The 13,901-nt window shown below is 28.3% G+C and overlaps 1 long non-coding RNA gene across 1 annotated transcript; it reads left to right on the forward strand.

Annotated features, from left to right (window-relative positions):
- The first annotated feature begins 8,309 nt into the window (after window positions 1–8,309).
- LOC109121153 (uncharacterized) lies at window positions 8,310–12,897 on the forward strand. The gene is made up of 2 exons (XR_011211538.1): window positions 8,310–8,648; window positions 8,913–12,897. It is a non-coding gene; the product is annotated as an uncharacterized lncRNA (long non-coding RNA).
- Window positions 12,898–13,901: the final 1,004 nt, after the last annotated feature.

Consider the following 13,901-nt stretch of genomic DNA (forward strand, 5'->3'; position numbering starts at 1 on the left):
TGACGTTTGAGTGATTTTTGGAGTACGAGGTGAAATTGAAGTATATCAATATGCTTGTTTATAGGTTCATTCTTTTACGAAATAATGCATATTTTATGGATGACATAATAAATATATGTGCCCTTTAACTTGGTTTCGAATCACATTTATGCCCTTTAACTTTGGGTGTGGACAAGTAGACACTTAAACTTGTATAAAGTTGAACAAATAGACACACATGTCCTACATGTCATTTTTTGTCCTACGTGATGTCATACGTGTATTGTGCCATGTATGACTCATTGTTTATTTATTTAAAAGTTGGATAGTTAAAGTGCTTGTTTGGGCATTATGAAAGTTGGAGGTCAAAGTTAAAATTTGAGGTCAAGTTTAGAGTTCAATATATGTATTATGCCAATGGACGAGTTTCTGGGTCTAAGCTAGACACAAAGTAATATGAGTGTTGTTAATTAAGAAATCTTATTGTGATTATTTATATGAATAAATTTCTTTGAGTTGAAAGTCCAATAAAAGGGAAGTCCAAGAGTGATTATTCGACTATTTAAGACAGGTGAATTTCTAAATCCTTGTTAAGTGTTGAAACTCGTGTATTTCCTTATAGTATGTGTTTGGGAGTAGTGAGAATTGGTGATGGGTTGACTTTTCCATGTTGAAAATTTCTAAAGATGGAAAAAGGGTAATAAAAAAGTAATGTGATTAATTATTTTTGTGATATGTTGAGAATGGTTTGAAAAGCTCGTTGAATCATTATTGATGTTGTATCACGATTGTATTGGTGTGAATTGTGCATTGATATTAAAATGGTCATCTCCTCATTATTTGAATGAACATGTCAGTTGCACTGGTTCTGAGACATAGCTGTGATATTATGTGATAAGATGATGTACCATTTTGAGGGTCGTATGCGCGCCGTGATGGACATTATATTTTGAGGGACATATCGCGCGCCGCAATGAATACTATATTTCGAGGGACGTATCACGTGCCACGATGATTACTGTTATTGAGAGTCATATCGCACACCGTGTTGATTGCATGGATAAATATTTCTCCCAATATGGATCCCGAACTGAGTGACAATGGGTGTGTATCACTAGGTCATACATGCATCATTATACTTAATATTGAATTTCATCGCATTGCACACTATTATCATTGATGACCTTGATCTTGTATTGCTGATATTGTGAGTGTCTTTTTGTGAAAGTTGTGATTGATGAATAATAAGTTTGTTGTTGAGAATATGTAATTGTTAGAGTATTGTTGAGCTGTGTGTTATGTAAACTGAGTTGGTTGTATGTAGTTTGTATATGTTGAGGTTCGGTTGGGGTGGTAGGTGTACTCGGATTCTGGTCCTTTAACTTGTGTTCAGAGGGTTGCTTGTTGAGTACTGTGTGGTTTGGTGCTCACCCCTTGCTTCTATAATTTTTTGTAGGTTACTAGCCGCACCTTTGTGATATATCCTCTTCTTTTCCAGGGCTTTTTGGAGATTTCTGAGGTAGTTGTTTCTCATCTCAACAGACCTTCTACTCCTATTTATGATCTTGTTCTACTTTAGAAACAATGTCATATGCGACTCGTATTTTCTTTTGATTCAATAATTTAAATTTTTTAGAGACTTGTATACGGAAACCCAGATTTTGGGGATATTTTTGAGTTGATTATAAAATTTTGGCATTTTATTATAATGGTTGAGTTTAGATTGACTTGTTTTGGGTGGATAAGACAAGTGTCATCACGTCCATTTTTGGGTCTTGACAACCATCATTGACACAATATGATTTTTGATTGTGCTTTTTTATCTGATGAGTTGGCAGAATCTTTCAAATGGTTATTCTCAACATTCTTAAAGTCAATGGGAGGTATTATGCCCAAACTTTTATAACTAACCAAGCTTGAGCAATAACTGTTGCCATTAGAGAAGTGATGTCAGACACTAGACATAGATTGTGTCAGTGACACGTAGCTCATATGCCCCATCTCATTTGGGTTCACTTAAGAATAATAAAGGTTCTTTAAAACTTTTTTATAAGTGTTTGTATAAATGTGATTCTATTGGTTAATTTGAAGAATCGAGGAAGATGATGCTTACAACGTACAATGTAGAAGAACATAGATGGTTGAATAATCTTTACAATATTCGACATATGTGGTCTAGAGCTTTTAATAATGATGTGTTTAGTGCTGGATTGAAAGCGACATCCCGAAGTGAAAGTACTGACAATGTTCTAAACGGAGTTGGATATTCAAGCACTTATTTATATATTTTTGTGACTAATTATAAAAAAAATATAGTGACTAAGTGGCAGATGAATGAAGAACATGAATATTTCAACTGTAAACAAGGTAAGCTGACTCTTGCTGTTAAATATAGTCCAATTTTAGCTCAAGCATCTACAATCTACACTCACAAGATCTATAATATATTTGAGAAGGAGTTTCTCAAAGGAGCTAGGGCATGTTTTATTGAAACACAAATATGTTATGATGATGAAGTTTCTAAAAGTAAAAACGCATAGTTCAAGCAAGAGTTGGTTTGTTGAGTTGAATCCCGCAATCTTACATGTGACATGTACTTGCAAGAAGTTTGAATATATGGGTATCTTATGTGCGCACTGCTTACTAATTTTTAATTTCTATAAAGCATTCGCTGATGAATACATTTTGAAAAGATTGACCAAGGATGTGAGGGAAAAAAATAAAAACCTATCAAGTAAGAGTTGTACTATCAATAAAAGTTCAGAATCTGAGGTAGTTTATACTAACAGTGTAATGCAAACTTGTTACAATCTTGCGCATCTTAGCAAATCTAATGAGAAGAGTCGAGAAATTATTCAAAGACATCTCGAAAATGCTTCACTTGAGTTGGATGACTATCTAGGAAAAGTAGCCATTATCTTCTTCATCATTCAACAAAAGGTGGCGTGAGAAACATAGAAGACGAGGTATTGGACCCTCTTAATGTTAAAGCTCCAGGTGTTCGCAAAGATCGTGTCCAAAGACTTTGGGAGAAACCCAAAAAAAGAAAAACTACTCAGTCAACTTGTGAGAAAACTAGCTAGTACAATTTCAAGTTTTATCTTCACTTAGTTTTAATTTTTTTTGTAATATATAATGTACTTAAATTTTATTTACATATAGATAAATCGGTAGAAGTTGTTGTTTCATAAACAAATAAATTATTTGAGGAGAATGTGTATACTCCATGTCAAGCAACTTCTCCTTTGCTGGAAGTCAATCAACATATTTGTTTTCTCTTGTTCTTTTTTTTTTCAATGTAAATTCTCTTATGTCAAATAATTATTTCATATTATTAACTTGTATTGATTTTCTTTTTATTTGCAACGATGATATTTTTGATTTTGATATGAATGAATCAAATATTTCACTCTTAACTTTGTTACAGAGTGTTGAAAATACATCAGGGGTATGTAACAATATATTCTTATAGAGAAATTATATATAATTAGTAAGATTATACACTAATTACAAGATTTTCATTATTACAACAATTATACTCTACAACTACGTTGGAAAATAAGTACAATTGAGGCACTAGAATGCATATGGTTTTGATGATAGTTGCACTGCTATGCAGTTTTGGTAAGCTAGTGGAATCCTTTAGTTTAAATTTTGAATTCTTTTTGTAAAGAATAATATGGTATCAAATGTTATGAGATAGTTCTGAGGAGAACCTAGAAAATTAATTTCGTTGCTTTTAGATAGTAGCATTTACATGAATATAGCCCTTGAGTAAACTTTTTTATTTGCAATTTTTATATTTAAAATTTCAAGAATGTGTGCAATTTTTATGTAGAAAGATAAAAAATTAGCTTGAGATGCATAATGATGCAGATTTTGTATAGTTCTTATGTATATTGAGCTGGTTAAATGGAGTTTGGAGCGTAAAGGGTATAAAATATTAACAAAAATATTAAAACGGTATATAAAATTTTAAATTAATCAAAATGGCAAAAATCGTTGGAACAACATTGATTTACTCCACCGGAAAAATGCAGCGATTTTGCTAAATGTGATTTTTTTAAAAAAATTCAAATGGCTACCTTGGCAGCGATTTTTATTTTTTTTCTAAAAAATAATATTTTTTTCATTTTAATTTTTTTTAAAAGAAAATTGCTGCCTTTTTTTAAAAAAAAAAAACAATGGTTTTCATTTTTTTTAGAATTTTTTTTTGTTTGAAAATCGCTGCCTCTTTAGAATATTTTTTTAAAAAAAATTAAAAATCGCTGCAGTAGCAGCGACTTTGCTTTTTCCGATGGAGTAAATCACTGTTGTTCCAGCGATTTTGCCGTTTTGGTTGATATAAAATTTTATATACCGTTTTAAAATTTTTGTTAATCTTTTATATCCTTTAGGCTCCGGACTCTGGTTAAATGTGCATAATTTGTAGTTTTCATGCATAGAAAGGTACTGTATATTTTGTGTAGTTAATATGCATATTGAGGTCCATAAATATGCGTACACTATCACCATTAACGACATTTAATTCTTAATTCCCGCTAAATATATATTTTTAGAAGCAATTGTCACTCTTTGTATGTGTTCCTAAAGCTTTTAGCAACATTGGTTCTAATGACACTTAACTAATGCAGATAAAGACGTTAGCACTCTTTATTAGTGTCAATATTTAATGCCGTTAAAAATTGTTTTTTGTTGTAGTGATAGTTTTTGTAGTTTTATGCATAGAAATTAAGTGCATTAGGTTGATGTTCGTGTGCATGTAATATATTTTTGACGAAGATTTTTTCTTGATAGAAGCTACTTTGAAAATATAAAAAGAGAAGCACTAAAATTAAATCAATCCAAACACTTTTATCTCTTTTATCATAATGTTGGATAATGCTAGATAGAGGTGGATTCAATATTTAGAATTAGTAACTAAGTTCGCCGATTATGGGCATGAAAACAACAATTGTATTTCAAGTTAGTGTTAAAAAGATAGTTAAATTATTTAAACATTACATTATTTATTATGATACATATAAATATAATATTAGTCGACTTTAGTTAACAATAGATACTTGTAGTTAAAAAAATAACATGTATAATTTGTTTATTGAGTGGATATGAACACCCAATGGGTGTAAATTTTCCTTTCTGTGATATGTTATTAAACATGCATATTATACCATGAATAAATTCAGCATTACATAGTACTTCCTTTATTGTGTATTTTATATTGTTTATTTGTAAGAGTACTAATCAACGAAGAAAATTGAAAATTCTTAAAAAGATAAAAGATCAATTAAATATAGTAGACATACTCTTACTATATATCTACTCAAATTGTGTTCGTTCTTTCCATATTTTCTTTAAATCTTTAAAATAATAATTGACTATTCAGAAAATCTTCAATTTAATTTTAATTGGGTATTCTTAGTTTTTTTTTTTTTTTTATAAACTTGAATTGTAGGATAAGTTTTAAAATTGTTGGCTAACATTATTTTTTGATTGGAAGAGAAAACAATGTATGGTTCATAAAATGTTTGTTACATTATTTTATTATTAATTGCAAGACAAAATAATGCAGCTCTCTCCTTACAACATTTACTCTTTTATTATTTGATCAAAATATTGGATAAGTTAAAAAAATTGTTGTTAATTTCGACATAAAAAAGGTGAATGGGAGTGGGCTCTTTATGAAGCTCCGAATTCAAAATTATTTCATAGTTTATTATTTGACATGTTTTTTTTTGCATACTTTGAACTTCAATTTTAAATGAGAAATTTTCAAATTATAAAAATAAAGGTCATAATGTGGATAAGATTCTAATACTATATAAATAAACATGGTAATTTATCCACGTTTTGCGTGGGTATAAATAATTTTTCTAAATATTTAAATAATCTTTCCAATAAATGACTGATAGAAGAAAATAATAAATAAGTTTTAGTAGGTTTATAGGATATTTTAACAAAAATTAAATGATTTAATATTATCATATATCGCAAAAATTGTAAATATATAACTAATGATAAAAAAATATCTTGATATTTAATCACTTTTATCTTTTACATAATTTATCATAATATATGTATCTGATAAGTTTATGGTTAGAGTAACTCTTTGTGAAAAAATATCATGTGCATGTTTTTGGTAATCAATATTAGTACCCGTTTGAAATGACTTATTTTAGGTGCTTTTAAGCCAAAATAACTTTTTAAGCAATTTTGAAGTGTTTGGGTAAAGTTAAAAAGTGCTTATAAGCACTTTTTTAAAGTCTAAATAACAAAAATAAGTCAAAAGTCATAAGTTAGAAATCCTAACTTATGACTTTCGGCTTATAAGTCATAAGCCAAAAGTCAATCGAAACAAGCCCTTAGTTATAAATAAGTTAAGACCGTTAAAAATTGTACAACACCATAACATAAATAATTTTTTTAGTGTCTTGGGTCAAATGTTCACCACTTTTCGTTACTGTTACTTTGTTACTCTAACAAAATTTATAGAAGGACCTTCTAGGTGCTTCATCAATGCAACTTTACGATTTTTCCATAAATATGTATGTCACACCCTTTTAGCGCACATAAGGGTTTTTCCAATTTAAGTGACATTATTGATTAGAGATTATTTTTTTCGGAGTCGCTACTTAGAATTGAGTTGTGGTGTTCCAAGTCACCTTTTTTTAAATCTCTAATCAAAAGAAAATGACTCTTTATTTGGTCTGCGAACCAGACGGACAATGAATTCTGTTGACCAAGGAAAAGGTATTAGGCATCCCTCGAGTCCCCTGATTCCAGCACGGTCAATTTTATTGTCTTCTACCTATTGTTAAATTATTTGTAGATATATTTTATATGCTACAGTTTCACTCATATTTTTTATTGTAGAACTTTTATTTGATTTCAACCTATATGCATAACAACATTCTCGATTTCGATATTTTGAGGCATAACTGTCTTCTTTCATCATACTAAGTAAACTTATTTTTATAAGTCTCTATTTTAAATTAATAAAATTTAATTATATAAATAGATGAGGTGTATCACCACATCCTTGAGTTTATTTTTAATTGTCTAAAAAAAGGTGTGCAACCGCATTCTTAATTGACACAAATCTTTTCAAAAGGTGTATAAAAGTTTGTTTAACGTTAAAAATAATTATTTTCCTTAATAAAGCTAAAACAACTTATTCAATACAAATTATTATTATTATTAACTCCGATTAAATTTGTGTAAGATCCAAGAAGTTAAATTTAAATAGTAAATGGAATGATATGGCTTATGAAATAAGCTTCCTTAGATGAAAATTTCAAAAAGTTAACACCAACTAAAATTGTATAACAATCTGTAGTAATTCAATCTATCATAAGCAAAAAATTATTATTTTAATTTTTCAAAATTCAATGTACTAACTCTAAATTAATTTTTCATATTCAATGAAATTCTACTTGACATTAACTAAAAAGTACTTATTCAAAGCATTAAACAACAATAAATAACAACAAAAATATATTTAATTTCAAATTAAATTATTTCTAAATTATTTCAATCAAATTATGAATGAAAGAAAACTGTATATAAAAAAGTATCATAAAATTACATCAATTTCATGATTAAATTAAACAAATAAAGATAAAATTTTAACCTCAAATAGAGAGAATAAGTACCGCAAAATTTTGACTGAATTTTTATTAAAACACCCACGAATATTTTTGTATATGTGTTGTATTTAGGTATTTGTGCGTTTTGATACTTTGGGTCGCTGATTTTTTCTTTTTGCTGCGTTTGTGTAGATTTTTTTGTTTTGGTGTTGTGCGTATATAGCAGTGTATATATGTGCAGATTTTGTATTTCCTTATGATGTGTGTGTCGTGTATGATGGGTTTGTTTGAGATAATTGATTTTTTCTTTTATTTGTTATCGTGTTGTAATTTATAGGGGAGTGCAGATGAGGTTGTGTAGTCGTGTACGGTGGGGCGTGTTGTTCATATTGTAGTTTATAGGGGTATGGGTGTAGTGAGTAGAAACGAAAGCGGGGTAGCGGTTGACTATATCATATATTTATATAAAAGAAAATTCTAGGTCTGTCTATGTGGCACCATCATAAATCAGGTTTTCAGGTTAATTTTTTTTTTTAAAAAAACTATCCTCCCTTTCATGAATAATTGTGAATTTTATGAAAAGTTGCAACTTTTATGAAAAATTATGACTGTTATGAAAGATGTAACTTTTTCAAAGAGTTGTGACTCTTTCGATAAGGCACAATACACATTTATTCATACTACCCTATGTTTTCTATGAATAGAGAAATTTCATGCCATTATAATTTGAAGGTTTCCCGCCTTCTCTGTAGGGTAGTCAAATTCATATAAATTAATTAAATTTTTAAGTTTGTTTTATTCTGGATAGTTTTCATGGAGATTAATCTTTACAATAATTCATAGTGATTCATGTAACTATGACAATTTTTTTTTCTATTTTGATGATCTTTTTTTAACCTGTTAAAGTTCAACAAGGACTGAAAATTGATCTTTTTATTTGTCTCTTTCTACAGGTTACTTTGTATAAACAAAGAAAAGTGACTTCAATTGCAATGCGACATTACCATTCTTAAAGCTCGTAGTGCACAATTCATAACGCTGTTGAAATGGTTGATAGTTGAATTCATTACATTTGGTTCTGTAGTAAGCAAATATTTTATTTTATGCCACTATTATTTGTATGTTTTTTTAAAAAAAAATTCAAATACATTAATTAAGCTTCTTATAAAGTGTGTTCATTTCTCAAAGTTTTCTTTCTCCTTTTTCATGAAACTTAATTTTTTGCTATCATAGTGATTTATGTATCTATTTCAATTTTTTTTGATACTTTTTTTACTTCTTTTAGAATTATGTTCAAAATTTCAGTAAGGATGATTGAAAATTTATCTCTTTTGTCCCTTTCTACAGGTTTTCATCATATACTTTTTGAGAAAACTGCTTATGGGTTGTGCTATATATGATAGCACATAACAACAAAATATGCGGTAACTATGGAACCAATGATGAAGTTTGAAAAGAACCAAAATTATTTATCTCTTGCTTGTCACAGTTAGTATATTACTTTGATTGTTTTTTTAGGTGCAATCATTTTGTATGCCATTGCACCATTCGTACAATATTTGTATAGAGACAATTCGTCCGCATCTTTTATCACAAGTTAACTAATTTATCATATTTCTTCTTCTCTTTTTTTTGGGCATAATAAAAGATCAAGTTTTCGTGAAACTAACAAATGTCCAAATTATACTATAACAAAAATATTTTTTATCGGCAATAAAAATGTACGTTCACGAAGAGTGCTACAACATTCACTGGCACCAATTAAATTGTCATTGGATTCAATGTTGCTATAGACTTTAGGGGCATTTATACAGATTACCAGTTGCCTTTGAAAATACATATTTATCGATAATTAAGATATTAATTATCATTAGGGCATCTCCAACCGATTCTCTATTTTACTCTCTTAATTTAAAGTTCTCTATTTTTTCATACAATCAACCCAACCAAATTCTCTATTTTACTCTCAAAAAAGAATTTTTTTCTCTCTCCTCAATATTATATTATTATCTATTTCATTCTTATATTTTTTATTTCATAATATAAATCATTTGTTTCCTTTTTCCCAAATAATTAATTTATAGTGTGATATAAAATTATATTTTATTCTAATTTTTTAAATGACATAAATTGCAAGAAAGCACAATATAATACATAAAAAAGGGGATGAAACATTCAAGTAAAAGTGATATACAATTACATAAATACTCAACTTTCAAAATCATTACGTTGCTTTCATAAATACTCTATTAATGCATTACGGAGTTCAAAATAAGCAGTTTTGTCCTTAATTTTTTATGTCAGGTGAAAATTGTTCAAACCTGAGGTTTTCAGCTACCACCATTTATATAGTTGGAGTTGGAGCCTCTACGACATCTTAAATAGTGCATTGATATCAGTTTCATCCTCAATTATCATGTTGTGCAGTATAATACAAGTGGTCGCGATATTATGTAGCGATTTCTTTCTCCAAAAAACGTGACGGTCCTGCAATAATTAGAAATTGCGAATGCACGTTCAATATTTTTTCGGCACGATTCTTGTTTCATCACAAAATATTTCTTCTATTTGGAGTGATAATCATGAATAGTTTCAAAAATTGTAGACCACTTGGGACAAGACTTTACTTTGCAATCACCGGAATCCGAGGCTCCTAGTCCTATATCACCTATAGTATCATCTCCTCACTTATAATCTTTTTCACTTAATTCAAGTGATAAATTTTCAGGTCATCACACTTCATATGAACGACCTATTGGGGTGAAGAAATCAAAATTAAAGGTATCAAATGATGAAGGTCTTTCTCCACTATGAAATTTCTCAACATCGAAAATAATCGACTTGAACAGATGTTATCGGAGTCTGCTACATCCAAACAAAAGATGATGATAGGCTAGATAGATACATCAAAGCCAAGGAATTTAGAGACAAAACTAAATTTTAATAAAAATTTAGAAACTATTAGTGATCCAAATGTTCTTGATTACCTGCAACGAGAACAACAACGAATACTTGAAAATAGAAATTGACAATCACAACCGCAGTCACAATCACAATTGCAACATTTCTTGGAATCATATCCTAATTTGTAGTGCTATATTTGGAAACGACCTACCGGATTACTAAATTATTATTGTGATCAATTAATTATTATGCTATGTATCATATTTTATCTTGTATTTAAATTATTATGTTATGTATTATATTGTATTCTTATCTTGTATTTAAATTATTATGTTATGTATTGTATTGTTATCTTGTATTTAAATTACCATATCATGTATTGTGTTTTTAAATTAAATGTCTCATCTTATCATTTTAATTTTGTGCATTCTTTATAATGAAAATTAATAATGAAATAGAATTTTATTATTGATGAAAATTAGAAAAAAAAATAAAATACTACTAATTTGAAAATAAAGTAGTATGTTTTAAAAAAATATTTTTAAAAATATAATATTACATTTAAAATAAGAATTAGGAATATTAGATATTTATTTAATGAAATTATATATAAAATAATATGTTAATTAGAAAGTAATAGAAATAATGAAAAAGTGAAATAGAGAGTGTGAATAGTAGTTCTCCAAATTTGGAGTACTACTATTTACCTCTCTATAAATGAAGAACAGTGGGTGATCTGGAGCTGGGTTGGAGTGCTCATTCTCTATTATACTCTTCAAATATAGAATGAAGAGTAAAATAAAGGTGGGTTGGAGATGGTTTTAAAGAACATTTTTGCTGCAGTGATAACTCATTCTTTTTATGAAGTTTTTTGATTTTTTTTTATAAAGAAGTAATAACTCTTTCTTTTGGCTTCTTTCAATTAAATTTGTGAATTGTAAACGTGGATATAGCCCGAAAGATTATCTTTTTGAAAAATATTTTAAGCTACATTCCTTTTTCTTCTCGATTGTTAGGAAAGTAAGGCTGTCTTCATTATTATTTTTGGAATTTGTGAGTTCAAGTGCTCACAAAATTTATGCTGTGAGATTTTAAAATAAAGGTGGGTTGGAGATGGTTTTAAAGAGCATTTTTGCTGCAGTGATAACTCATTCTTTTTATGAAGTTTTTTGATTTTTTTTTATAAAGAAGTAATAACTCTTTCTTTTGGCTTCTTTCAATTAAATTTGTGAATTGTAAACGTGGATACAGCCCGAAAGATTATCTTTTTGAAAAATATTTTAAGCTACATTCCTTTTTCTTCTCGATTGTTAGGAAAGTAAGGCTGTCTTTATTATTATTTTTGGAATTTGTGAGTTCAAGTGCTCACAAAATTTATGCTGTGAGATTTTAATACAATATGTCAAAAAATTAGTTTAGAATATTCCGTTGTGAGCATTTAGTGTTGTTGTTCAATATTTTCTCTCTCTCTTTTTAACGTCTGATGTTGTTCTTTATAACTTCTTGAAATTTAAAAACATTCATTACTTCTGACCAACTATTTCTAGGGAGAATTTCTTAGGCTTCTTTCTTATGCTTAAAATTTATTGCCTTATAATTTTTGCATAATAAAAATGAAAATTAAAAAACTAAGCATTTTAAGATTTCGGAGGAACATTTTGCCTTAAGATAAAATATTCTTGACAATGTAGTGTATGTATCGAAAATACAAATATTATTGAATGATCATATGTAAGCTTAATAAAATAGTTCAATCCAGTGCGAAGCACAGACAATTTACCTAGTATAAATACAAAAACAACAAAGGAGCAACAAGTAGCACGTTAGGCCAACACAATATATCTAATAAAATAAAACAAAAGTCAATATACAAAGCTCGAATTGTGGTTACTCCCAAGCGGAGTCACCAGATATGTCACACTCCTTTTCGCACACGCAAGTGTTTTTTCATTTTAAGTGACATTATTGATTAGAGATTTTCTTTTCTTCAAAATCTCCACTTGGAATTGAGTTGTAGTGTTCTAAGTCACTTTTTTTGTTTAATCCCTAATAAAAAGGAAATGACTCTTTATTTGATTTGCGGACCAGAAATTTGAGCAAGAAATTCTAGTGACTGAGGGGAAGGTATTAGGCATCCCTCAAATCCTGCGGTAATAACATGGTTGCTTTTATTGACTTCTACCTACTTTTAAATTATTTGTGGACACATTTTATATGCTACGATTTCACTCATATTTTTATTGTTGAACTTTTATTTGGTTATAACCTAGATGCGTAACAACATTCGTTGTTTTGATATTTAAAGACATAATAGTCTTCTTTCATCATACTTAGTAAATTTATTTTTATAAGTCTCTATTTTCAATTAATAAAAGTTAATTATATTATTAGACAAGATGTGTCACCACATCCTAGAGTTTATTTTAAATTGTATCAAAAAATATGCGCAACCACATTTTTATTGACAAAAATCTTTTCAAAATGTGTATAAAAGTTTGTTTAACGTTAAAAATAATTATTTTCCTTTATAAATCTTAAACAACTTATTCAATGAAAGTCATTACTATTAACTCCGACTAACTTTGTATAAGGTCCAATAAGTTATATTTAAATAGTAAACAAAATGATATGACTTGTGATATAAGCTTTCTTAGATTAAAATTTGAAAAAGGTAACACCAACTAAAATTGTTTAGCAATATGTAGTAGTTCAATTTATAATTCAATCTATCTTAAGCCAAAAATTGTTATTTTTTTTTTCAAAACTCCATGTACTAACTCTAAATTCTCAATTAATTTTTTATATTCAATGAAATTCTACGTGACATTAACTAAAAACTTTTCAAAGTATAAAAATTGTACAACAATAAATAATAAAAATATATTTAATTGCAAATTAAATTCATTTCAATCAAATTATAAATGATATAAAATTGTATATAAAAAAAGTATCACAAAATTACATTAAATTTCATAGTTAAAGTAAAGAAATAAGATAGAGTTTAACCTTAAATAGAGAGAATAAATAACGAAAAATTTTGACTGAAGCTCTATTTAACCACCCACGAAACTTTTTGTATATGTGTTGTATTTGTATATTTGTGTGTTTTGGTATTTGGGATTGCTGATTTTTTCTTTTGCTGCCTTCTTGAAAATTATTTTTTTTCGTTGCTATGCGTATATAGTAGTGTATATATGTGCAAATTTTTTCATTTTCTTTTTTTTTTTGGGTTTCTCGTGTATGTTAAGATGGTTGGATGATTGTTTCTTTTTTTTCTTTTGTTTTGTTGTCGTGTTGTAGTTTATAGGAGTGTGCAGATAAGGTTGTGAAGTGGTGTATGGTGGGTGTGTTTTTCATGATGTAGTGTATAGGGGTGTGGGTGTATTGGGTAGAAATGGAAGTGAGATAGTGGGTAGGTATATATAAATATAA

This window comes from Solanum lycopersicum, chromosome 9 (genome assembly GCF_036512215.1).
Source record: "Solanum lycopersicum chromosome 9, SLM_r2.1".
NCBI classification, from domain to species: domain Eukaryota; kingdom Viridiplantae; phylum Streptophyta; class Magnoliopsida; order Solanales; family Solanaceae; genus Solanum; species Solanum lycopersicum.